General features: G+C 36.8%; 1 protein-coding gene across 36 annotated transcripts in view; it reads left to right on the forward strand.

Moving 5' to 3' along the window:
* Positions 1-27,253, forward strand: part of PTPRD (protein tyrosine phosphatase receptor type D) — a 2,250,073-nt gene that overhangs the window by 580,552 nt on the left and 1,642,268 nt on the right. For 35 of the 36 annotated variants that reach the window (XM_044265686.1, XM_044265656.1, XM_044265663.1 and 32 more), the window contains exon 3: positions 7,246-7,317. The gene's annotated coding sequence lies outside the window, so the exon portion shown is untranslated. Of the gene's footprint in view, positions 1-7,245; positions 7,318-24,273; positions 24,294-27,253 lie in introns of those variants that run through there. The other variant, XM_044265657.1, reaches the window with a different exon arrangement.

Genomic DNA, 27,253 nt, shown 5'->3' on the forward strand with positions numbered 1-27,253 from the left:
TTTACCCATAGTCAGAAAACTGAGAGAAGACTGATGAATGAAAGTAAAATCTCAGTTGTTTTTGGTCTGACTTCTGCAAATGAGCATATATCTTTCAAGGTGTAATGGTTAAGCGTGTAGACAGTCTGTTCAGATTCCAGCTCCAGTATTTCAAAATGGTGATATTAATATCTTTCTTTTACATTTGTAGAGTGCTTAAATAAGATATTACTAGTGTCAGGCATAGAACAAATGTTACCTATTGGTATTGTTCACTGAGACAGAGAACGCAGGAGCAGAAGAATGGTATAAAAGTGATTAAGATTTTCACACGTTGAATTGGGAATGCCTTTGGCACATCTGTGTATAGATGTCTGATAGTAATTTTGATACACATCTTTGATGGCTATACATTTGGATTTATCAGTAATGGGCTATATTTGAAACATGGCTTTGTATGAAGTCATTGTAAGAGATGGTAAGATTAAGAAAGGCAAAGTGTCAAAGATGAAGTATTTTTGAGGAAATATCTGATGTAGCACATTTTAAGGAGGAATAATCAGAGTGATAGGAAGAAAACTGGGGGGAAAACAATGTCATAGAAGTCAGGAGAGAAGTATTAAGATGGTAATGGACTACTAACAGTAGTAGGCAGAACCAAATGCTAAATGACACAGGTAAAAGAACTGAAAGTTAAATCTGTATTAGAATTGTCAACTCCAGATGTAGCAGTAGGTGCCAGGAATCCAGGAATCTCTAAGGAAATCCTTAACGTATGAAGAGAACATTTGGTAGTAGAATTAGTAAAGGTAAACCAATTTTCTTGGCAGGGCATGACTGAGAAGAGAAGAATGGAGAAAAGTTATAGCTATTTAGAATATTAAGCTTACAAGTATCTCATTTGATTGCTTTCTTTTTCTTTTAAAATATTGGAGCTGTCTTTAGAGTTCTTTTCTGTGTAAATATTTTGTAGATATTACAGTTACAGTTTAACAAAATACAATTTTTTTAAACAAAATCTTTTTTTTTTAAGATTTTATTTATTTATTGGACAGAGAGAGAGAGATCACAAGTAGGCAAAGAGGCAGGCAGAGAGAGGGGGAGGCAGGCTCCCTGATGAGCAGAGAGCCTGATGTAGGGTTCAATTCCAGGACCCTGAGATCATGACCTAGGCCAAAGGCAGAGACTTAACACACTGAGCCACCCAGGTGCCCCTACACAAAGATAATTGGCACACTTTCCAGCACAACAAAGATCACTGCTCTTTCAAATGTTATTGTCTGTTCTCATGGGAAACTAGTCTTAATTAAAAGATCCACTAAATATAAAGTGAATGCATCAATTTCTATTTCAAAAAAATATTTGTGCCATTCATGGAATCCTGGTTACATTTCTTAAACATACATTAAGTATCTTCTGGTGCTATTCAGTATCTATATGGTTAACTCACATTTGATGGTGGGATATCATCTTCTGTGATGCTTAAATGGTGATAACACTGGTGTTCAACAGGAAATGAACCTTAGAATTGTTAGCCACGCTTATCAGTCAGAAACATCAGTGAATTAAGCATGGTAGTAACACTGTGGTCACAATCTAGCTGACAGTAAGCTACCATTTGTGAGTCTCACATGTCAAGGAACCGGATGCAGATTTGTCTTAGAAAACAGAGATGTAGGGCTCCTGGATGGCTCAGTGGGTTAAAGCCTCTGCCTTTGGCTCAGGTCATGATCCCAAGGTCCTGGGATCGAGCCCCGCATACGGCTCTCTGCTCAGTGGGGAGCCTGCTTCCTCCTCTCTCTCTCTGCCTGCCTCTCTGCCTACGTGTAATCTCTGTCTGTGAAATAAATAAATAAAATCTTAAAAAAAAAAGAAAAAGAAAAAGAAAACAGAGATGTCACTAATGTGTACATGCTGTTGGATCTAACCTGCCCTGGTTCTTAACAGGGGAATTAGTAAATTAGTATGATTTGAAATATCTATTTCTGGATATTATTTGGAAGATATGCAATGTGGGTGGCAGTGGGTGTGTTGTCAGCTGCCAGTGATGAATATCAACACTGTAGCTTATTTTAGACCTGCATGCTATCAAGAATCTGAAGAGATCACTCTCTCTTGCAAATAAGTAAATAAATCTTTAAAAAAAAGGGGTGGGTAACTGGATGGCACAGTCTTTTGTTAAGAGTTCAACTCTTGGTTTCAGCTTGGGTAGTGATCTGTGGGTCTTGAGATTGAGTCCTGAGTTGGGCTCTGTGCTCAGCAGGAAGTCTGTATGAGTTTCTCCGTCCCTCTTCCCCTCCCCCTCCCAACTGCGCTTGCTCTCTTTCTCAAATAAATAAATAAATCTTAAAAAACAAACCAACAGAGGCACCTGGGTGGCTCAGTGGCTTAAGTCCCTGCCTTCGGCTCAGGTCATGATCTCAGGGTCCTAAGATCGAGCCCCGAATCGGGCTCTCTGCTCAGCAGGGAGCCTGCTTCCGCCTCTCTCTCTGCTTTCCTTTCTGCCTACTTGTGATCTCTGTCTGTCAACTAAATAAATAAAATCTTAAAAACAAACAAACAGACAAATAAAAGGTAAGAGGAGATGTATTTCTATCTAAGTTGTGGGATGGAATGTTTTACCATTGATCATTTCAGCATTTTTTTTTTTATTATTTTATTTTCAAAAAGATTTGACATATTTGTTGACAGAGAGAGAGAGAGAGAGAGAGAACAGCAGGGAAGCTGCAGGGAGCCCCATGTAGAGCTTGATCTCAGGACCCTGGGATCATGACCTAAACCAGAGGCAGATCCTAAGCCAACTGAGCCACCCAGGTGTCCCTCCTCCTACCTTCTTTTCTTTTCTTTTTTTTTTTTTAAGATTTTATTTATTTAGTTGACAGAGAGAGAGAGATCACAAGCAGGCAGAGAGGCAGGCAGAGAGAGAGGGGGAAGCAGGCTCCCCACTGAGCAGAGACCCTGACTTGGGGCTCCATCCCAGAACCCTGAGACCATGACCGGAGCCAAAGGCAGAGGCTTAACCCACTGAACCACCCAGGTGCCCTGCTCCTCCTACCTTTTAAATACAGACAAATGAGGATGTAGGCTTTCTGATTCTTTGGCAATACTCTGTAGTTAATCATCAGAAAGAAGCATGTCATTTTACTGCTATTTATTTACTAATACTTTTCCAACCCAACATTTCAGACAAAGTGGATTTTTATTATTAATATAGAAGTCATTACTTAGGACTTTCATTAATAAGGAATTCAAATTGTCAGGGTTGGGAAAAAGAAGGTCTAGAATGGAGGAAAAGAACTGCTGGGTTAGTTTAGAGTTTTCAGTTAGAAAGAGTGAGAATCCAGGAAGGCTGTGGTGATAAGGGTTTTGGTTAGAGGGTATATGAAGATGTCTAACTGAGGCCAACTCAGAAAGGGAAGGAGAAAGAGGGAGGAGACTGAAGGAGACTTGGGGAAGAGTCAGAGGCAGGAACTAATAGTTATGCTGAAGAAATGATCTAGAGGAAAAAGTAGAGGTTGAATAATATGAAATAATTATAAGAAAGAATTTCGGTGAGGCATAGAGTTAGTTTTAATTTTATCTGTGAATTGTAGCCAATTGCTTTCATGATTATATTTTATAATCTGTTACAGAAGCATTATATTATATTTATCTTTTCATTACACATATATTTTATTATCTTTAATATGTTCACAGAATTATTACTAAACACTGAAGAACTTTCAAAGGAAGTACACATATTTTTAAAATATTTTCACTTTTTTCCTATTATTGTATACCTTTATAACCCTCAGACATTCCCTCTTTTCTATAATTTATTTCATGATAGAGAAGGCATACTTTATAAATTTTCACCTTTCACCATATTATGGTTCTCTTGTTATTGATGTTTATAACATCAATGTTTATAACATTTTTAAAAACATTTTTATTTTTATTTGAGAGAGAGAGAGGCAGAGGGATAGAGAAGTAATAGTATTCCAAGCAGACTTCCCACTGAGCATGGATCCTTACACAGGGCTCCATCTCACAACCCTGAGATCCTGATCTGAGCTGAAAGCAAGAGTTGGCTGCTTAACTGACTGAGCCACTCAGGCAGTCCTGTCTACACCATATTTTAAAGTCAGCATTAGAGTTCTAAGATTTAAAATTAGTGACCATGGAATAGGATTTAATTTGTAACATTGATGCTCATGGAACTTTTTTAAATGATTAGTTCATATGAGGAATGGTTAATGATCTTCTAAATTTATAATGGCAGATCTTGTGTAAATCATGGTTTAAACACAAATTGCATATTTTTAAATAACATACTTGATCTTGTGTGTGTGTGTGAGTCTGTTATTCAATTTTGCTGTAAAAACTAAAAGCAAAATATGAAGTATTAGAAAATGATAACAAGGGGCGCCTGGGTGGCTCAGTGGGTTAAGCCGCTGCCTTCGGCTCAGGTCATGATCTCAGGGTCCTGGGATCGAGTCCCGCATCGGGCTCTCTGCTCAGCGGGGAGCCTGCTTCCTCCTCTCTCTCTGCCTGCCTCTCTGCCTACTTGTGATCTCTCTCTGTCAAATAAATAAATAAAATCTTTTTTAAAAAAAAAAAGAAAATGATAACAATACAGCACAAAAGAAACACAACAAAAAGGAACAACATGAAACCCAGTTTCAAAGAACAGAGGAAAAACCCAAACTCTTCTAAGAATAACTTGAGTAACATTGGGCAGTGATTCAACATGCTTGAGACGCATTTTTCTTAACCTTTAAACAGGGGGGATTCTGTCCAAGATATCTACCTCAAAGTTAACTGCATACTATAAATCCCAGAACAATCTTTTTTTTATAAGACATATTAACGTATGAATCAGCTTCTAGAAAGAAAGGGTAAGAGTATCCTCATGCATAATTTTGAGCACCACTATTATTAAATATTGCTTTATTCTATGAAATGTGCATACTTTAGGGAAAAGGGCTCCTTTAGGGAAATGTGACCTTTGTACCACTAAAAGCTCAAAATTATACTCAGTTCTTACACATGATGTATTTGTTAATGGTAACATAAAAATGCTTAAGATGTTCAAGAACAGAGCAGTAAAAATACAAATCAAATTAAAAGCTATTTTAAATCTTACTTAAAATTAAATTGCACAATTTAAATTCTAACATAAAAGATGTTTGATAATGTTGAGTACTCATGAAATATCTAAGAAAGTTCATTTTTTCTAAACTTCAAAATATATTCCTATATCTACATAAAAGTTTTATAACCGTTTGGCTCATTTACATGAGAACATTGATTCTAAGTTTGCCTGGGGTACATTGGGTTAGGAGTGTGAAGAGTTGAATTGGTTAGGGATCGTTGCTGGCTTTTTAAAAAATGTCAGTTTCACATTTTGACAATATATAAACTATCTTTCTCATTCCTTTCTTCTAAAATTTTCCTCCCCTTTATCTAGCATATGTGATTTGTAAACACAGATAGTATATTATTGGAGTTAGAATGAAAGGCTCTGAGTCAGACTGCCTGCATTTAAATCCCATCTTTACCTTTTACTGATTAACAGATGTTGGGGAAATAACTCAAAATATTTCTGTTTCAGGTTCCTCATCTGAAAAGAAAAGAAATTAAAGTAGTTTAGTTTGCATTTAATTATGAAAAGAAATGATCAACATTATATCTATATCTATATCTATGTATATATATACACACACACACACACACACACATATATATATATATATGTGTGTGTGTGTGTGTGTGTATATATATATATATATATCATCTAGCACATAATTACTACTCAATGTTATTTTGCAAGTTTAGCCAAAGGTTATAGCATTACCTTGTAAGAATTTAACATTATCCATTAAAGGCATGTCAGAAATAAAATAGTTGTGATGTGGTTTTCTTTAGTCCTAAACAAGAACTGTTTGTCAAATAAGACAGACTAGCAGTTCCTTCCCTTCAAAATCAAAAGTCATTTCTTGGTCACTCAATGGAATTTTTGACAGTAATCATTTCAGAGATAGTGTATCAAGACTCATCAATTAAGTAAATAATCAAAACAGATACATGTTTTCCCTACTAAGCAGTTAGAATTCTACTAGATTCTGACTTTCTGAATACACACAGAAGTAGAGCATGATTTCTGTTCTTATGAACTAAACATTTAGTTGAGCAAAGAAGACACATATGTGGAAAACATATGATGCAGTATGTATTAATATTAAAATGAGCTTCTGAATGCAGAAGAAATTATGGTTCCATAAATTAGCTTAGTTTAGAGTTTGGTTTAGAAAGAATTAATAATATTTGAATAAGTAGTAAGGCGACATTCTAAGAAGAAGGAAATGCAAAAAGCTTGTATGTGTATAGAAGGGAGCATTTGGATTAGATGTGAGAAATCATGATGATCCTTAATTGTCCAATTCTTTGTGGTCAGTAAATGGTAGAAATTTTGCTTGTTTTTCTTTGGACCTCAGGAGCAAATGGTCCAGTAATCATTAAGCAGTTGATGGAACTACCTGACCTTTGTTAACCAGTTCAATTTTATGTTGCTAAATGTGTAACTTTAACTGAAACATTGAATTATATCTGACTTTTCTTTGACCTTCACTTATCTGGGTCAATAGTCAACTATTGACTTGCATATTTTCTATCCTGATATATTAAAGGTTTTTGATACACATTGTTTATTATAGTTATGGCCTCAAATATTTTATGTTTAGTATTAATTAACTATTAATTTGAAAGCTGTTAATTGTTCTAGAGTACAACAGTCACTTGAATGTGGGACAAGAGTTCTATAGCTAATAAACATAATTTGAACGATGGTGTTTTCTGAATCTATGAGAAAACATATCTGAATTAAAAGAAAAGTTGTGAGTGGTTCATTTTCTTATACAACACAAGAAAAAAACAGATTTAGAGATCATATATAGAAAAAAATATGTTTTAATAAAGTAAAATGCATTTAAAAAAAGAAAATGGAATTGTGTCTAATCAAGTTAACAACCTATAGCATAAATTTTTATATCAAAGAAAAATTTAAAAATTATATTCATTCTTTAAATGTAATGGGTCATAATATTTTATATCAAAGAAACCTTTCTGATGGTATTCTTTCTTAGAATTAACTGGTCAGTTTCATTAATCTTTAAGGGGTCTCTTATTGTGTTCCTTTTTTCCTCATCAGGTGACTTAGATTTATGTCATCAGCATCAAAAAAATGTGAATTCAAAATGTGTTTCTCCCTTTATTTTTTTCTTTCAGGGAAATCCCGAGGGGTTTGACACTTTTCATCCTCCAGCCATTAATCATTTTGTAGAGAAAGGCTATATATTGGTAAGTCTCACTCATTCTAATTGCTCTTTTTAAAGGCTTGATTGTAATACAAAACAAGGAAGATTAAAGACAAGTTAACATCATTGCTTGGCTAAGTAGAGAAAGACTTTTTTTTTCAAACAAAATTTGTAACATCAGGATTTTGTTTTGTTTTAATTAATCTACTAATAGGAGTACTACCAAAAACTATTGTTGTAAAATTGAAACTATGTGGAGAATGCAAACTAGTAGTCTTTTTTGAAATTCTGAAATGGTGGTGGTATTACATAGAGATAATTTTTATTTATGTTTTATTTATTTATTTATTTTTTTGAATTAAAGCAGATGTTTTAATATGCTTTTTAGGAAAAGAATAAATGCAAACAATAAATCAAAGTTGAAATAATTGGAAAATCCAAAACTGTCATAAGCAGATAACATGATCATGTACAAAGAAAAACCAACAGAATTAAACCATTATAACTAAAAACAAAGGTCAGTGAAGTTTTCACATACAAGATTAACTTAAAAAGATCAAAGGCTTTTCTCTATACTAGCAACAACCAACTAGACTATTTTAAAATCCAAGATACCACCTACAAAAGCCAGAAACAAAAACAAAATATAGTAATTAGCAAAAAAGATGCTAGATATTATGTAAAAGTCTAAAAATATATCAATGGATATGTAGATAAAATCCAAATATATGGTGAATCATTTCGTACTCTTATATAAGTTATTATCATCAGGATGCCAATATTCTTGGATTAATCTATAAATTCAATACATTTCCAGTTATAGAACTAGTTGGATTAAAAAAGCTAAATAATGTTTCTAAAATTTATATGAAAAGAAAAGATCCATGTATAAGTCAACTTTGTAAAAAAAAATAGTGTTCTCCTACGTTTTTTTTTTTCCAATTTATTTATTTTCAGAAAAACAGTATTCATTATTTTTTCACCACACCCAGTGCTCCATGCAAGCTGTGCCCTCTATAATACCCACCACCTGGTACCCCAACCTCCCACCCCCCAACCACTTCAAACCCCTCAGATTGTTTTTCAGAGTCCATAGTCTCTCATGGTTCACCTCCCCTTCCAATTTACCCAAAAGCACATACCCTCCCCAATGTCCATAACCCTACCCCCCTTCTCCCAACCCCCCTCCCCCCAGCAACCCACAGTCTGTTTCGTGAGATTAAGAGTCACTTATGGTTTGTCTCCCTCCCTATCCCATCTTGTTTCATGGATTCTTCTCCTACCCACTTAAGCCCCCATGTTGCATCACCACTCCCTCATATCAGGGAGATCATATGATAGTTGTCTTTCTCCGCTTGACTTATTTCGCTAAGCATGATACGCTCTAGTTCCATCCATGTTGTCGCAAATGGCAAGATTTCGTTTCTTTTGATGGCTGCATAGTATTCCATTGTGTATATATACCACCTCTTCTTGATCCATTCATCTGTTGATGGACATCTAGGTTCTTTCCATAGTTTGGCTATTGTGGACATTGCTGCTATAAACATTCGGGTGCACGTGCCCCTTTGGATCACTACGTTTGTATCTTTAGGGTAAATTCCCAGTAGTGCAATTGCTGGGTCATAGGGCAGTTCTATTTTCAACATTTTGAGGAACCTCCATGCTGTTTTCCAGAGGGGTTGCACCAGCTTGCATTCCCACCAACAGTGTAGGAGGGTTCCCCTTTCTCCGCATCCTCGCCAGCATCTGTCATTTCCTGACTTGTTGATTTTAGCCATTCTGACTGGTGTGAGGTGATATCTCATTGTGGTTTTGATTTGTATTTCCCTGATGCCGAGTGATATGGAGCACTTTTTCATGTGTCTGTTGGCCATCTGGATGTCTTCTTGGCAGAAACGTCTGTTCATGTCCTCTGCCCATTTCTTGATTGGATTATTTGTTCTTTGGGTGTTGAGTTTGTTAAGTTCTTTATAGATTTTGGACACTAGTCCTTTATCTGATATGTCATTTGCAAATATCTTCTCCCATTCTGTCAGTTGTCTTTTGGTTTTGTTAACTGTTTCCTTTGCTGTGCAAAAGCTTTTGATTTTGATGAAGTCCCAAAAATTCATTTTTGCCCTTGCTTCCCTTGCCTTTGGCGATGTTCCTAGGAAGATGTTGCTGCGGCTGAGGTCGAAGAGGTTGCTGCCTGTGTTCTCCTCAAGGATTTTGATGGATTCCTTTCTCACATTGAGGTCCTTAATCCATTTTGAATCTATTTTTGTGTGTGGTGTAAGGAAATGGTCCAATTTCATTTTTCTGCACGTGGCTGTCCAATTTTCCCAACACCATTTATTGAAGAGGCTGTCTTTTTTCCATTGGACATTCTTTCCTGCTTTGTCGAAGATTAGTTGACCATAGAGTTGAGGGTCTATTTCTGGGCTCTCTATTCTGTTCCATTGGTCTATGTGTCTGTTTTTGTGCCAGTACCATGCTGTCTTGATGATGACAGCTTTGTAATAAAGCTTGAAGTCTGGAATTGTGATGCCACCAACTTTGGCTTTCTTTTTCAATATCCCTTTGGCTATTCGAGGTCTTTTCTGGTTCCATATAAATTTTAAAATTATTTGTTCCATTTCTTTGAAAAAGATGGATGGTACTTTGATAGGAATTGCATTAAATGTGTAGATTGCTTTAGGTAGCATAGACATTTTCACAATATTTATTCTTCCAATCCAGGAGCATGGAACATTTTTCCATTTCTTTGTGTCTTCCTCAATTTCTTTCATGAGTACTTTATAGTTTTCTGAGTATAGATTCTTAGCCTCTTTGGTTAGGTTTATTCCTAGGTATCTTTTGGTTTGGGGTGCAATTGTAAATGGGATTGACTCCTTAATTTCTCTTTCTTCTGTCTTGTTGTTGGTGTAGAGAAACGCAACTGATTTCTGTGCATTGATCTTATATCCTGACACTTTACTGAATTCCTGTATAAGTTCTAGCAGTTTTGGAGTGGAGTCTTTTGGGTTTTCCACATAGAGTATCATATCATCTGCGAAGAGTGATAATTTGACTTCTTCTTTGCCGATTTGGATGCCTTTAATTTCCTTTTGTTGTCTGATTGCTGAGGCTAGGACTTCTAGTACTATGTTGAATAGCAGTGGTGATAATGGACATCCCTGCCGTGTTCCTGACCTCAGTGGAAAAGCTTTCATTTTTTCTCCATTGAGAATGATATTTGCAGTGGGTTTTTCATAGATGGCTTTGATGATATTGAGGTATGTGCCCTCTATCCCTACACTTTGAAGGGTTTTGATCAGGAAGGGATGCTGTACTTTGTCAAATGCTTTTTCAGCATCTATTGAGAGTATCATATGGTTCTTGTTCTTTCTTTTATTGATGTGTTGTATCACATTGACTGATTTGCGGATGTTGAACCATCCTTGCAGCCCTGGGATAAATCCCACTTGGTCGTGGTGAATAATCCTTTTAATGTACTGTTGAATCCTATTGGCTAGTACTTTGGTGAGAATTTTTGCATCTGCGTTCATCAAGGATATTGGTCTATAGCTCTCTTTTTTGATGGGATCCTTGTCTGGTTTTGGGATCAAGGTGATGCTGGCCTCATAAAATGAGTTTGGGAGTTTTCCTTCCATTTCTATTTTTTGGAACAGTTTCAGGAGAATAGGAATTAGTTCTTCTTTAAATGTTTGGTAGAATTCCCCCGGGAAGCCATCTGGCCCTGGGCTTTTGTTTGTTTGTAGATTTTTAATGACTGTTTCAATCTCCTTACTGGTTATGGGTCTGTTCAGGCTTTCTATTTCTTCCTGGTTCAATTTTGGTAGTTTATATGTTTCTAGGAATGCATCCATTTCTTCCAGATTGTCAAATTTGTTGGCGTAGAGTTGCTCATAGTATGTTCTTATAATAGTTTGTATTTCTTTGGTGTTAGTTGTGATCTCTCCTCTTTCATTCATGATTTTATTTATTTGGGTCCTTTCTCTTTTCTTTTTGATAAGTCTGGCCAAGGGTTTATCAATTTTATTAATTCTTTCAAAGAACCAGCTCCTAGTTTGGTTGATTTGTTCTATTGTTTTTTTTGTTTCTATTTCATTGATTTCTGCTCTGATCTTTATGATTTCTCTTCTCCTGCTGGGCTTAGGGTTTCTTTCTTGTTCTTTCTCCAGCTCCTTTAGGTGTAGGGTTAGGTTGTGTACCTGAGACCTTTCTTGTTTCTTGAGAAAAGCTTGTACCGCTATATATTTTCCCCTCAGGACTGCCTTTGTTGTGTCCCACAGATTTTGAACTGTTGTATTTTCATTATCATTTGTTTCCATGATTTTTTTCAATTCTTCTTTAATTTCCCGGTTGACCCATTCATTCTTTAGAATGATGCTGTTTAGTCTCCATGTATTTGTGTTCTTTCCAGACTTCCTCTTGTGGTTGAGTTCTAGCTTCAGAGCATTGTGGTCTGAAAATATGCAGGGAATGATCCCAATCTTTTGATACCGGTTGAGTCCTGATTTAGGACCGAGGATGTGATCTATTCTGGAGAATGTTCCATGTGCACTAGAGAAGAATGTGTATTCTGTTGCTTTGGGATGAAATGTTCTGAATATATCTGTGATGTCCATCTCATCCAGTGTATCATTTAAGGCCTTTATTTCCCTGTTGATCTTTTGCTTGGATGATCTGTCCATTTCAGTGAGGGGAGTGTTAAAGTCCCCTACTATTATTGTATTATTGTTGATGTGTTTCTTTGATTTTGTTATTAATTGGTTTATATAGTTGGCTGCTCCCACATTGGGGGCATAGATATTTAAAATTGTTAGATCTTCTTGTTGGACAGACCCTTTGAGTATGATATAGTGTCCTTCCTCATCTCTTATTATAGTCTTTGTCTTAAAATCTAAGTGATCTGATATAAGGATTGCCACTCCTGCTTTTTTCTGATGTCCATTAGCATGGTAAATTCTTTTCCACCCCCTCACTTTAAGTCTGGAGGTGTCTTCGGGTTTAAAATGGGTTTCTTGGAGGCAACATATAGATGGGTTTTGTTTTTTTATCCATTCTGATACCCTGTGTCTTTTGATTGGGGCATTTAGCCCATTAACATTCAGGGTAACTATTGAGAGATATGATTTTAGTGCCATTGTATTGCCTGTAAGGTGACTGTTACTGTATATTGTCTCTGTTCCTTTCTGATCTACCACTTGTAGGCTCTCTCTTTGCTTAGAGGACCCCTTTCAGTATTTCCTGTAGAGCTGGTTTGGTGTTTGCAAATTCTTTCAGTTTTTGTTTGTCCTGGAAGCTTTTAATCTCTCCTTCTATTTTCAATGATAGCCTAGCTGGATATAGTATTCTTGGCTGCATGTTTTTCTCGTTTAGTGCTCTGAAAATGTCATGCCAGCTCTTTCTGGCCTGCCAGGTCTCTGTGGATAAGTCAGCTGCCAATCTAATACTTTTACCATTGTATGTTACAGACTTCTTTTCCCGGGCTGCTTTCAGGATTTTCTCTTTGTCACTAAGGCTTGTAAATTTTACTATTAGGTGACGGGGTGTGGGCCTATTCTTATTGATTTTGAGGGGCGTTCTCTGAACCTCCTGAATTTTGATGCTCGTTCCCTTTGCCATATTGGGGAAATTCTCCCCAATAATTCTCTCCAGTATACCTTCTGCTCCCCTCTCTCTTTCTTCTTCTTCTGGAATCCCAATTATTCTAATGTTGTTTCGTCTGATGGTGTCACTTATCTCTCGAATTCTCTCCTCATGGTCCAGTAGCTGTTTGTCCCTCTTTTGCTCAGCTTCTTTATTCTCTGTCATTTGGTCTTCTATATCGCTAATTCTTTCTTCTGCCTCATTTATCCTAGCAGTGAGAGCCTCCATTTTTGATTGAACTTCATTAATAGCTTTTTTGATTTCAACTTGGTTGGATTTTAGTTCTTTTATTTCTCCAGAAAGGGCTTTTATATCTCTGGAGAGGGTTTCTCTAATATCTTCCATGCCTTTTTCAAGCCCGGCTATAACCTTGAGAACTGTCATTTTGAACTCTAGATCTGACATATTACCAATGTCTGTATTGATTAGGTCCCTAGCCTTTGGTACTGCCTCTTGTTCTTTTTTTTGTTGTGAATTTTTCCGCCTTGTCATTTTGTCCAGCTAAGAGTATGTGAAGGAGCAAGTAAAATACTAAAAGGGTGGCAACAATCCCAGGAAAATATGCTTTAACCAAATCAGAAGAGATCCCAAATCGTGAGGGGGGATTTCTCCTCCCTCACGATTGGGTGAGGGATCTCCTCTGATTGGGATCTCCTTTGATTGGGATCTCCCAATCTCTTCTGATTGGGATCTCTTCTGATTTGGGGATAAAAAGAGGTTCAAAAAGAAAGAAAGAAAAAAAATAAAAAAAGAATTAAAAAAAAAGAGATTGAATTAAAAATTCAATCAAGAATTTAAAAAAGAATTAAGAAAAAAAAAGATTGAAGAGATTAGGATCTCTTCTGATTTGGGGATAAAAAGAGGTTCAAAAAGAAAGAAAGAAAAAAAAGAAAAAAAAAGAATTAAAAAAAAGAAAATGAATAAAGAAAAGTATAAAAAAGAAAAATATATATATATTAGATAATCTAGTTAAAAAACGTTAAAAAAGAAAAGGGTAAAAGTTATAAAAATTTTTAGCAGAAGAAGTGAAAAAAAAATGAAAAAGAAAAAAATTAAATTAACTGCAAGACTAAAAAATCACAGGCAGAAAGCCATGAGTTCTGTGGTTTGTTTTCTCCTCCTCTGGAATTCTGCTGCTCTCTCCTTGGTATTGAAACTGCACTCCTTGGTAGGTGAACTTGGTCTTGCCTGGATTTCTTGTTGATCTTCTGGGGGAGGGGCCTGTTGTAGTGATTCTCAAGTGTCTTTGCCCCAGGCGGAATTACACCGCCCTTACCAGGGGCCAGGCTGAGTGATCTGCTTGGCTTTGCTTTCAGGAGCTTTTGTTCCCTGAGCGCTTTCCGTAGAGTTCCGGAGGACGGGAACACAAATGGCGGCCTCCTGGTCTCCGGCCCGGAGGAGCCGAGAGCCCGGGGCCCCGCTCCCCTGTGCGCCCTCAGCGAACAGCTCCTAGTAACTCCCGTCTGCCTAACCTCCGGCCGCGCTCCGAGGTCACTGAGCCTGCGACCGGTTCAAGGCAACTCCGAGCTGCGAACTTACTGTCGGCTCTGTCTCTGCAGCCGGCTTTCCCGTTCCAATATCCGCAAGCTCTGCGACACTCAGACACCCCCCCGATCCTTCTGTGACCCCACGAGACCTGAGGTCACGCCGACCCCGTGTGGGCTTCGCCCCGGTTTAGCCTCCGGAGCGATGTCCCTCAGCAGAGCAGACTTTTAAAAGTCCTGATTTTGTGCTCCGCCGATTGCCGGGAGCCGGCCCCTCCCCCCGCGGTCTATCTTCTCGTCGCTTTGGATTCACTTCTCCGCCAGTCCTACCTTTCAGAAAGTGGTTGTTTTTCTGTTTCTAGAATTGCTGTTCTTCTTCTCTTCGATCTGCCGATGGATTTGCAGGTGTTGCAATCTTTAGATAAGCTCTCTAGCTGATCCCCTGCTAGCTGAGGTAGTCTCAGCCTGCTACTTCTCCGCCATCTTGACTCCTCCCCCTTTATTTATGTTTTATTTTCTTAAATGTTATATTTCTTTCTTCAAGAAGAAGAAGAGAGAGAGTCTGAACAAGTACAAGCTAGGGGGAGGTGGGGGGAGGGGCAGAGGGAGAAGGAGAAACAGATTCCCCACTGATCAGCAATCCCAGCACAGGGCTGGATTCCAGGACTAGAGATCGTAACCCGAGCCAAAGACAGATGCTTAACTGACTGAGCCACTCAGGTGCCCCTATAGATAATTTTTAAAAAGACATTTTATTAATTGATACCATGGCTTATAAACGTTAGTTGAATGAGCATCCATGAGTAAGTCTGAGCCTGCAGTCAAGTAAAAGATAATAAATTCTAAACAAAATTTAAAAGGCTAATAAACTCTGTCAATTTTGGTAATACAGAATATTTCTTTTGGAGGTTGAAATTCAATTTTAAATTTAAATAATTCTTATGTAGTTTATTCCATAAAACCAAATAAATGCTTTTTTGGTTTCAATTTATTATTATTTTACTCTATATAAGTGACATTAATGTATCCTGGTTTCATGTTTTTGAACAACTCTTCCCTCAACTAACCAGTTAAGCTTTTTCTTTCTCTGTCTTAAACACACACATTCATGCCTTAAAATATCATATTATGTTTTATATGTTATACTTAGATTTGGATTTAGGTGTTATATTTAGGTCACAATTAATTACTTTGAAATTTTCCAATTTTTCTAACCTATAGTTTTTAAAGTATTTCTCATGGCCTCACATGCTTTGGAGCTATAATCTTCAAATTTTTGATGGAACAGTCAAGTCCATTAGTTAAAAATGTTAAATCTATAGTATGGTATATGGACATTATTAATAAATTACATTCATTCATCACTATCATTATTAGATCGTCAAATAATAGTAAAAATATGAAATGCTCACAAAAGAAATTTTAAAATAGGTGAGAATATATATATACTCTCTGTGTATATGGTCTTTAAATATATTCTAGTGGAGCTTTGGGAACCGTCGTTCTAGAAATCCTCTGCTTTCTTCTATTTCCGAATACTCTCAGAAGCTGTATAGGGTACTCAAAGGCTCTAACAAACCTCATTTTAAGCATTAGATTGGATAGAAATTGTGTATACTGCCAAGTCGGTGAATGTGTTTATATATTTATGGACACAAATGTGTGTATGCATGGGGATGCTGTAGATAGGATTGTCTGGATCAAAGGTTTGAAGTGGCATAGAGTTATAGCCAATGATCTTATCTAAGTATTTCTCTTCTGGAAAGGTCAAGGAGTGAAATAATTCAGAGGGGCTATGACAGAGAATCAAAGAGCCAAATAAATAGGAAGAAAGGATACCTCATGTCATACAGAATACCTCCAAAGATACCTTGTCCAGTTGATACCTTGCGAGAAATAGAGTCACACCATTATTGTCACTGTATGATAGAATTCTTTAGTCATGCATATGCTTGCCACTTTTTTTTTTTCTCTCAATAGAGTCCTTAGTGTTGAGCAGCCAGATATATTATGAAGATATGAGGGGGAGATTAAATGGTTAGAGTGAAAATCATTTAACCCATATTGTTTCTGCATGTGTGAGCCAAAAACCCCATAGGAGTTGTTTTTTGCAATATACCAGGTAACTTCCTTTGGTTGTTGAGAATAAATCAAGTGCTCCCCCCCTATTTCTGGAGTCAAGCCTCCATTCAAATCTGAAGCCAGGCAGGGAAGTGGTGAGATATTCAATGACAGATTCAGGATTTACCAGACTAGCTAGTTTTCATTAACTCTTTAATATAAAAGCCTTCATAATTGTTGATTTCATTTATTTGAGCCTGTTCTAATTTAAAAGCCTAACACTGCTGAACCAGTTAAGGAATCCATTGAAATGTTCTGTTATCCAGGAACCAATTCTCTACCTCTTATTTGAAAATCTCATGTCAAGTACCATGCTGAAATATAGATGGAATGTATCTACATCATTTCTTTAATGTACTGGTTTGAGAACTCTCATAAAAAATAAGAAATAAAATGAGGCTTGCCTGCCACAACTCAGTAAATCCCTAATGATTTATTAATTGTTGCTTCCTTCACAGGATTCCCACTTGATAGACAACTCCTTTAAATTCAAGGATATTTTGGGGATCAAATTTTACCCCAACAATCATAGTACATGTAATCTAGCTTCTCTAAAACACAAAAACAGCTCACTGTTACCTGGCATTAGGCTCTCTATCCTTGTGCTCTAGTATCTCTTTATGACCTGATATAAAGAAAATTAAACAAAGCACAGCAATCAGTTTTGGTGTTTTCTTTCTTTCTTTCTTTTTTAAAAAAAGATTTTTTTTTTTAGTTGACAGAGAGAGACCGACAGTGAGAAGGGAACACAAGCCAGAGGAATGGGAGAGAGAGAAGCAGGCTTCCTGCTGTGCAGAGCTCCCATGTGGGGCTCGATCTCAGGACCCTGAGATCATGACCTAAGCTGAAGGCAGATGATTAACGACTGAGCCACCCAGGCGTCCCCAGTTTTGCTGTTTTGTTTTGGACTGAATTTTTCTTGTTCTGTGTTCTGATCAGTCAACCACTTCATAAAGGCGTCTGAGTTGTTAGATGTTGAGAGAAAAGTGGGAAAAAAGAGAAAGTTAATTTGCTACCTTCCCAGAACACAGGTGAAGTTTTAAACAACTTTGTATTTAAAATTGCGGGTAAAAAAGTCACGAATCATAGAATCCAAGTGTCAAAATGAGGTGAGGTGTGGATCTTAACAAGGCGGGTGATTTGTCTCTGCATAAACCTGATGCAGTGTTTATAACATAGGAACCCACTTCTCAAACTTTCAAGATTTTCTTTTCTTTTTTTTTTTTTAAAGATTTTATTTATTTATTTGTCAGAGAGAGAGAGAGAGAGTGAGCACAGGCAGGGAGGCAGACAGAGTCAGAGGGAGAAGCAGGCTCCCTGCGGAGCAAGGAGCCCGATGTAAGACTCGATTCCAGGACGCTGGGATCATGACCTGAGCCAAAGGCAGCTGCTTAACCAACTGAGCCACCCAGGCGTCCCTCAAGATTTTCTTAATTGGAATTTCTCTAATTGGGTAGACTTCCTATGGCAACTCCCTTTCTTCCTTACCCATCTGCAAGTTCTCATTACACCTTTTCTTTGCTGTAAGTCCTCCCTTTTCCTAGATATGCCTTTCAAGAGTTAATATTCACTCAATAAGTTCTTTTGTTTCCCTCTTTACAGTCCACAGTCTTCATGCTTGAACTCATCTACTCTTGTAGCTTCAGAGATTATTTATATCTAGTGACACTCAAATCAATATGTCCTCTTAAGATCTCATTGTTGAGAATCATATCAGCATATCTATTTGATAGCACAGTAACTTCTCGAGTTCTAACACATTAAAACTGAACTCATAATATTTTCCCACAAACTTACCTTTTTCTTTCCCATTTCTATGAAAAGAAGTGTCATCTACCCAGTTTCCCAAAAAGGAAATCTGGAAAATATCTTGGATTCCTCTTTCACCTCTCATCTTATACCATCCATGAAGTCTTGTTAATTCTACCTCTGGACAGATAAGGGATGTCACAGGAAGTAAGAAAAGGTGTAATGTGTATTTTTAAACCAGCTTGAAACACTTCAGTAGAAACTAAATTCATTAAGAGAAGTAAAATAGGGGTGCCTGGGTGGCTCAGTGGGTTAAAGCCTCTGCCTTTGGTCATGATCCCAGGGTCCTGGAATCGAGCCCCGCATCAGGCCCTCTGCTCAGCGGGGAGCCTGCTTCCTCCTCTCTCTCTGCCTGCCTCTCTGCCTACTTGTGATTTCTGTCTGTCAAATGACTAAATAAATCTTTAAAAAAAAAAGAGAGGGGGCGCCTGGGTGGCTCAGTGGGTTAAGCCACTGCCTTCAGCTCAGGTCATGATCTCAGGGTCCTGGGATCGAGTCCCACATCGGGCTCTCTGCTCAGCAGGGAGCCTGCTTTCCTCTATCTCTCTCTCTGCCTGCCTCTCCATCTACTTGTGATCTCTCTCTGTCAAATAAATAAATAAAATCTTAAAAAAAAAAAAAGAGAGAGAAGTAAAATAGTCATTGTAGTCTAAAACAAAGAAAAAAAAGACATCTCTAAGTAAAAGCTAATGTCCTAGTGTTTTATCATTATATTTTTACTATAAACTCTAATCTCTTTAATTTAATTTTATTAATACCTTAGCATTTCTTGCCCATAATATACATACATGCATCATTGTAGAGTCATTATATACCATTTCTCAGTAATCATGGCAAGTTTATGTTAAAAGATTTCCATTATGTGATAAAAATCAGTGAGAAAAGAATTATGTACCATAACTGTTTCCACATGTTGTGATTTAAAAAATATATTTTTGGAGGAACCTGGATGACTCAGTCGGTTAAGCATCTGCCTTCAGCTCAGGTCATGATCCCAGGGTCCTAGAATGTAGTCCTTTTTTTGGGCTCCCTGCTCAAGGAGGGTATGTTTCCCCCTCTCCTCCCTGTTTGTGTTCTTTCTTGCTATCTCTGTCACTCTCAGTCTCTCACGGGAATAAATAACAGACCTTAAAAATAAAAACAACTTAAAGTTTTAAATTTTTTAATTATTTTTTATTTTTTAAATTTTTAAATAAATGAGATCTTAAAAAATAAATAAAAAATATTTTTCTCTAATGCTTTTCAATGTAATAGAATATATGGCATTCATTTGTGTTGGTCATGTTTAGTACCTTTTATTCTTAGCAACTTTCTTTTTATTTATTTATTTATTTATGTTTGTTTGTTTATTTATTTATTTCACACACACACACACACACACAAACACACACACACACACACACGGCACAAGCAGAGAGAGCAGCAGGCAGAGGGAGAAGCCAGCTCCCTGCTGAGCCGGGAGCCCAACATGAGCTCAATCCCAGAACCCTGTGATCATGACCTGAGCCTAAAGCGGACATTTAACCAACTGAGTCACCCAGGCATCTCACAGCTTTCCTTGTTTTTGTTTTGTTTTGTTTTGTTTTCGTTTTAAACTAAGTTTTTTTTTAATTTTATTTCCAGTATAGGTAATAGTGTTATATTAGTTTCAGGTGCACAATATAGTGATTCAACAATTTTATATGCCATTACCTAGAGCTCATTGTAAGTATACTTTTAATCTCCTTCATTTATTTCACACATCCCTGCTCACCTCCTCTCTGATATGCTTTATTTTAAATGAATACCCTCAGTTAATGTTACTGTTTTTTTTTTTTTCTTTACTGAAAGCATACTTCAATAGACATGGTTCTAAAAGATGTATGTAAAACATTCTGTCCGATAGAAATAGAATACACATTTTCTTCATGTACACACAGAAGAATACCCTGGTTAAATCACATACAAAGAAAAATAACAAATATTACAATTTTTTTTAAAAGATTTTATTTATTTATTTGACAGAGAGAGATCACAAGTAGGCAGAGAGGCAGGCAGAGAGAGAGAGAGGAGGAGGAAGCAGGCTCCCTGCTGAGCAGAGAGCCCGATGCGGGACTCGATCCCAGGACCCTGAGATCACGACCTGAGCCGAAGGCAGCGGCTTAACCCACTGAGCCACCCAGGCGCCCAAATATTACAAATTTAAGAAAAATGGAATCATACTAAGTATTTTTTCCCAACCACAGTAGTATAAAACTAAAGATCAACAATAAAACAAAGATTGGAAATCCACAATGTAAATATTAAGTATTTACAGTAATGTATAAGCAATGGGAAAAATAAGGACTCAAACAGGAAATCAGAATATGTCTCAAAACAAAAGTAAAAGAAGACCAAGTATTCCAAAAACTATGGGATGCAGCAAAAGCAGATTTTGGAATGAAATTTATGCTAGAAATTCTTGTATTAAGGAAAAGAAGTTTAAACAATATTATACCACAAGGAACTAGAAAAAGAAGAAACTCAGCTAAAATTTAGTAAAGGAAGGAAATAACAAAGAAAAGTCAGAAATAAATAAAACAGGGACCAGAATAACAATAACAAAGAATTGTTATTAAGGCCATTTAAAGAAAAATAAATAAAGTTGACAATGCTTTAAGTGCAGTAACGAAGAAAGAGAGAGAGAGAGAGAGAAGACTCAGAAACCAAAATGAGAAATGGGGGCAAAAACAATTCAACAGATAACCACAGAAATACATTTGTTATATACTAAAAACTCAGATAACTTAGGAAAAAAAACCAGATAATAACTAAAAATGCACAAGTTATCATAATTGAATCATGAATCTTGAATTCAAAAAGTAGGAAATCTTACACCAATATCAAGACTGAAAGTTGAGTTAGGAATAAAAATATCCCAGTGCAGAAAAGCCCAAGACCACATGGTTTCATTAGTGAATTGTACCAAACATTAAGGAAAAAAACAGAAACAAAAACAGAAACAAAACGTAATGGCAATCTTTATCAAAATATTACAAATAGTGAATTGGAACATACTAAATATCATTCCATGAGACCAATACTACCCTGATACCAAAGTAGGATAAAAACAATAAAAGACCCCCCCCCCCAAAATCTAGCTTGTCCAATATAAAGTATTGTTCCTCTGACTTTCTTTTGACATCAGTTTGGGTAATAAATGTTTCTCTGCCCCCCTCACTATCAATCTGCTGGTGTCTTTAGGTGAACAATCGTCTCTTCTAGACAGCACATAGATGGATCTTGTTTTTATTTATTTTGTTTTGTTTATCCATTCTGACACCATATGTCTTTTTTTAAATGATGTTTTATTTATTCATGTGAGACAGAAAGAGAGAGCATGAGCAGGGGAGAAAGGCAGAGGGAGAGGGAGAGACAGACTCTCTGCTGAGCAGGGACCCTGACTCAAATCTAGATCCCAGGACCCTAGGATCATGACTTGAGCCAAAGGGAAGACGTTTAACCATCTGAGCTACCTAGGCACCCCCACCCTACATCTTTTGATTGGAGTGTTTAATCAATATACATTCAAAGTAATTATTGATAGACATGTTTATTTTCATTTTTTTACATGTTTTGTCATTTTTTTCCTGGAGATTTTCTCTGATGCTTTCTTGTCTTTGTCACTCCTTTGCATTCAGTCTTGCGTTTGCACTCAGAGAGTCCCCTTTAATATTTCTTGTAGAGCTGGTTTAGTGGTCATGAATTCCTTTAGTTTTCATTTGGCTGGGAAACTCTATCTCTCCTTCTATTCTGTATGACTGCCTTGCCGGATAATATTCTTGGCTACAGATTTTTTCCATTCAGCACTTTGAATATATCATGCCACTTTCTTCTGACTTGCAGAGTATCTATTGCAAAATCCCCTGCTAGCCTTATGAGTTTTCCCTTGGCATTTACTGACTCTTTAGGGCTCACTACTTTTAATTAAGACTTTTTCTTTATCACTGTATATGCCAATTTAATTATAATATGTCCTGGTGTTGGCTTGCTTTTGTTGATTTTGATGGAAGTTTTCTATAGCTCCTGGATTTGCATATGCATTTCCTTCCCCAGATTATGAAAGTTTTCTTCTATTATTTCTTGAAATAAATTTTCTGCCCCCTTTTCTCGCTTCTTTTCTGGGACTCTTATAATATAGATGTTATTAGGCTTGATGGAGTCATTGAGCTCCCTGAGTCTATTCTGTTACACAATTCTTTCTTTCTTTTATTCAGTTTCACTAATTTTCATTATTTTGTCTTCTATGTCACTAATTCATTCCTCTGCTTCTTGCAGCCTGCTTTTCATTATATGAAGCCTGTGTCCAATCTTGTTTATTGCATTCTTCATCTCTGATTGATATTTTTTTGAACTCTTGATCCCTGTTAGTAAGGGTCTCCCTGATGTCTTCTATTCTTTTTCAAGCCCAGGAATGTTACTTATATCTGTTTCACTTAGATCTCTGGTCATGACCATATCTTGTTCTTTCATCTGGGATAAATTCTTCTGCTTGGCATTTTGTCCAAGTCTCTGCCTTCTTCTGTGTGTTTGAAAAACAAGTTATGTCTCCTTCTCCTGAAAGTAATGGCTTTATGAGGAAGAGGTCATATAGTGCCCAGGGCCTGATACTTCAGGGGCTATCTCTGGTGTGTGCTGTGTGTGCTCTTCTTTTGTGTTTTAGCTTCTTTATCTTTCAATCCAGTCATCTGCAAAGGTTCTCCTTGTCTGCTATGGGTAGTAGTGTTCAATCTCTGGCCTGAATGTGGAAGGTTTTAACTGCTCGTGAAATGAGACCTGACACCACCTCCACCAGACCTGAGGCCCTGAAGAACTCTGGTCAGGAGACATGGTATGGTTTGGGTTTATACTAGTCTTCTGGGCAAGAGGTCTACCATGCTGGGATTGAGGCAAACATGACTGAGAAGGGCAGTCTCACCAGAGTTTGGGAGGGGAGGGTCTTGTTGTAAGCAAGTTAGCCCATGACCATGTGACACTCCCTCCTGCTAGTGACTCTGTCTTTATATTGAAAGGCAGGGAAAGGAACAGCACTGGCTAGCAACACTTCCTGGAGAGACATCTCTGTGAACATTGCCTCTCAGAGATGCTGTCTGAGACAAGTGAGTACTCTCTGCTCTGTGTGCCCCAGATGCTCTCAAATGACTCTTTCCATGACATCTGCCCCCTCGTGGTCTGTCTGCCTTCTCTCCAGGAACAATGCAGTGCCCTCTGGGCTGTATCCAAGCCAAGCCTGCTGACCTTGAAAACCCTAGACTTTTAGCCTTGCTGGTTGCAAGAACTCACACGATTCAACCTCTCTCCTTTCCCAAACCAGTGGCTTTGGGAAATCATTCTCCTTGACAATTCCCCTGTGTGCTCCTCTCTGTCACCCTTCTCGGCCCCACGGTACCTGAGATCCATTTCTCCCCTAAACCATGTCTCCACACTTCCTACCTTCTTTTGTGACCTCTTCTCTTCCTTCGTTGTGGAGTTTGTTTTGTAAGTCTTTAGTCTAATTTCTGGGGTATTTAGGGTGATTTGATAGTTACTTAGTTGTGTTCATAGGATGAGAGGAATCTAGGGTCTTCCTGTTTTAGTACTTTTAGACACAGACTTAGCATGACCAAAAATATTGTTTGAAAGATGCATATGTACATTTCTCCACTGTTGTCCTGACAAGTTCAAGATGGTCATATCCTATATAACTCTTTCTACCTCCCCCAACCAAAATTTAATGCTTATGTATTTATCTCAACTGTTTTGAACATCACAATGAAAGTCTTTATCCATTTGCTCTATATTTTTTGTTTTATTATTGGAAGAGGAGTCTTTGGTTGCCTTTAGTATATATAGTAGCTCCTCTTTATCTGTGGTTTTACTTTTCACATTTTCCATTACTCACATTTTCAGTTATTGGCAGTCAACTCTCATCCAAACGTAGATGACGTTTCTTCTGAAGTATTGTCAGAAGGTCAGTAGTCATTTAACACTATGTCACAGTGCATGCATAATTCATTTCACTTTATCTCATCTTTTAAGCATTTTGTCATCTCACATCACAAGAAGTTTGAGTACACTACAATAAGAGAAAGAAATCATATTCACTTAACTTTATTATACATTTTTGTTATAATTGTTCTATTTTATTATTAGTTATTAATGACTACTGTGACTATGACTACTGTAGATGTGTAGAAGAAAAAAACATAGTATATATAGGATTTAGTACCATCTATGGTTTCAAGGTATCCACTGAAGGTCTTGAAATATATCCCCCATGAATAAGGAGATTACTGTATGATATAATATAATTGATAATACATTTCATGGTCCAACTTCTATTTAGTGATGGTAGACCCTCCTCCCTCCCTCCTTCCCCCACCCCTGCCCTGGGTCAGTTTTCAGGAATCAAACTCTATATTACTATTAATGACCAGAGTGAAATGAATTAATAGAAGGAATTACCCCTTTTTATTTATTCTACCAAGCTGAGTCTCCAGGGAAATGCTTCATTGTTGCAGACAATACATCCCTGGTTTTCTGGCTGGCCTTAATGGGATGTTAAAATCGATTGGAGCAATTTCTCTGTCACCTGAGAAGCACTGTAGGTTTTGTGGTGTGTTGCAATTACCCTTCTCTTGTCTTTTAAAAAGTTTTACATCATTAAGCCAAGTGTCTTCCTTGCTTATGAGACCACAACTTCCTTTTTCTAAGGAAACAGTTCTTGTAAATGTGTAATATACCTGGAATCCAGGCAGACCCGCCACAGTAGTTGTATCAATGCCATGACAGATAATATTACACATGGTAGAAGTAAATTGAAAGTGTGAGGAGCTAAGACCTGTGTGTTTGCAATTAACAGTGCTGCTATATTAAAGAAACAGTGCCCCCTTGTGAAAACAGCCTTATACTTGTGAATACTGTTCCAAAGCTTCAGCACATTTTGGGAGATAAAATAAACAGAACAACTTTATTTTTGTCTACTCATCTATTTTAATCACTGCCAGGATAGTTATTTCCATGCCCCTTGAGAAACTCAGACAGGTCTTTGACTTTTCTGTTAAGTTTATGATGTAAAAATGTCCACCATCACCTCAGAACTTTAAAAAACAGTGTCAGTTCATGTTTCATGTCCAGGATTAATATGAAGATCTTTCTTCTTTGGCAATTTGAGCTATTTGTCTGCCAGCGGTTTAGGAAAGATGAGATCAACTTCTTTCCCTTTCTGTGTTCAAACCTTGTGAGACTGATTCCTCCCATTCCAGCTTGCCAAACACAGTTTCAAAATGCTTAGTTTTGGGTCAGGATGAGAGAGGAGAGGTAGGGGGATTGGTAAAGTTCTTGGTTAAATGATGCTGGGCTGAACTGGCAAGTATTTAAAGTGAATTTTTTCTTGTCAGTGCATCTGTGGTTTGTTCAAAAACAACACCAATCTCTCCAGATATTATAGAGCAGTATCTGTTAGACAAGTAGCAAAATTTTCTGACATTCATTGTTTAAACCTTCCTCAGCACTTAGGCATTAGGTGTTATCTCTAGTTTTTCTTCCTTGAGGACTGTTCGTGCCTTCCTGGTCTCTTTTCTGTTAGGATCTATATCTCATCCTTTATGTTTCTCAAGTGGGTATGTTAAAATATCCCCCAAACTGTAACACAGGTATTCAGTTCCCTGGCAGGTCTTTAATCCCTTAACCATTACCGTAGAGTCATTCTCTGTTGTTGTGATATTAGTAGGTTAATACCCCAAATTCCTGAAAAGTCATTGGGGGGAGCTCATAACACAATTTTCCCCAAGGAAATCCTCTCCAAATATCATTCAGTTTCTTATTTACTCAATGTGAGTGTGCAATTTAAAAGTTAACTAAATGTTAAGTTATCTAAAATTTGTCTAAAATTTGCATGTATTTGAAGTGTGTGCAGCCAAACATCCATTCTAGTTCCTTCTTAGATGCACAAAGTAATTCTGAAAGAAGAATGAATTCTCCCAAGACTGGAGAAAATCTAGTAAGCCTGTTCAAATCTGACTATCAAACGGTTTGTTTTATCATTATGTTCAAATATACATATTTTGGTATTTATAATTCTCAGGTGAAATTGTTTAATAATCATAAAATGTCAGAATTTCTATAGGGAGTTGGAGAAAAGTAGAAATGAGTGAGTGGATAAAAGATGAAACATTTGGAAATAGTGAATTGGGACATCTCGTTATAGTGCTGAATACAGCATTTACCGTATTTTAAAGTATGACATTATGACAGTTAATTGTGTAATTACTACAAAAGGATTGTGAATTTGTAGTCATACAAGATTTATTTCTAAAGGATGGTGTTTTCTCAAGGCACCAGGCTGTCACATGGAGCAATAAAATGTAATAAATGACAAATAGAACTCCTTTTCTGGGGAAAACCTGCCTTCCTTTTGGGGAAAACCTGCCTTCAGAAGCAGCTAGACTATATACAATTCTATTTATAAATTCTTGTGTATACTTAATCTGGAATTAATTTTAAGAGAACTATGGAAATACAAATATTAATATTTTGTTTTTTTAAAGACATGATTTTTTTTTTTTTTAGTAATTTCTATAACCAACATGGGACTTGAAATCACTACCCTGATGTCAAGAGTCACATGCTCCACTGACTGACCCAGAAGAGTGCTCCTAAAAGCTATTACCTATCTATCTATTTATCTATCTATCTCTCTATAGATAGACATGCCCAGTGTGGGACTTGAAGAATGCTTGAATTAATCATAACAAATGCTTATCACAATTTAATTATGTATTATTATGATATTTATTATCTTTCATTAAAAACATTTCATGATAGTGATAATGCAAATGTTACTTTCATAAAACATTTGAAAATACATTCTGAAATGATTGAATATACATCAGGTGTTAATATAAAAACATAGGAAGTACACATGACAAA

This window comes from Neovison vison, chromosome 9 (assembly GCF_020171115.1).
Source record: "Neovison vison isolate M4711 chromosome 9, ASM_NN_V1, whole genome shotgun sequence".
Taxonomy (NCBI): domain Eukaryota; kingdom Metazoa; phylum Chordata; class Mammalia; order Carnivora; family Mustelidae; genus Neogale; species Neogale vison.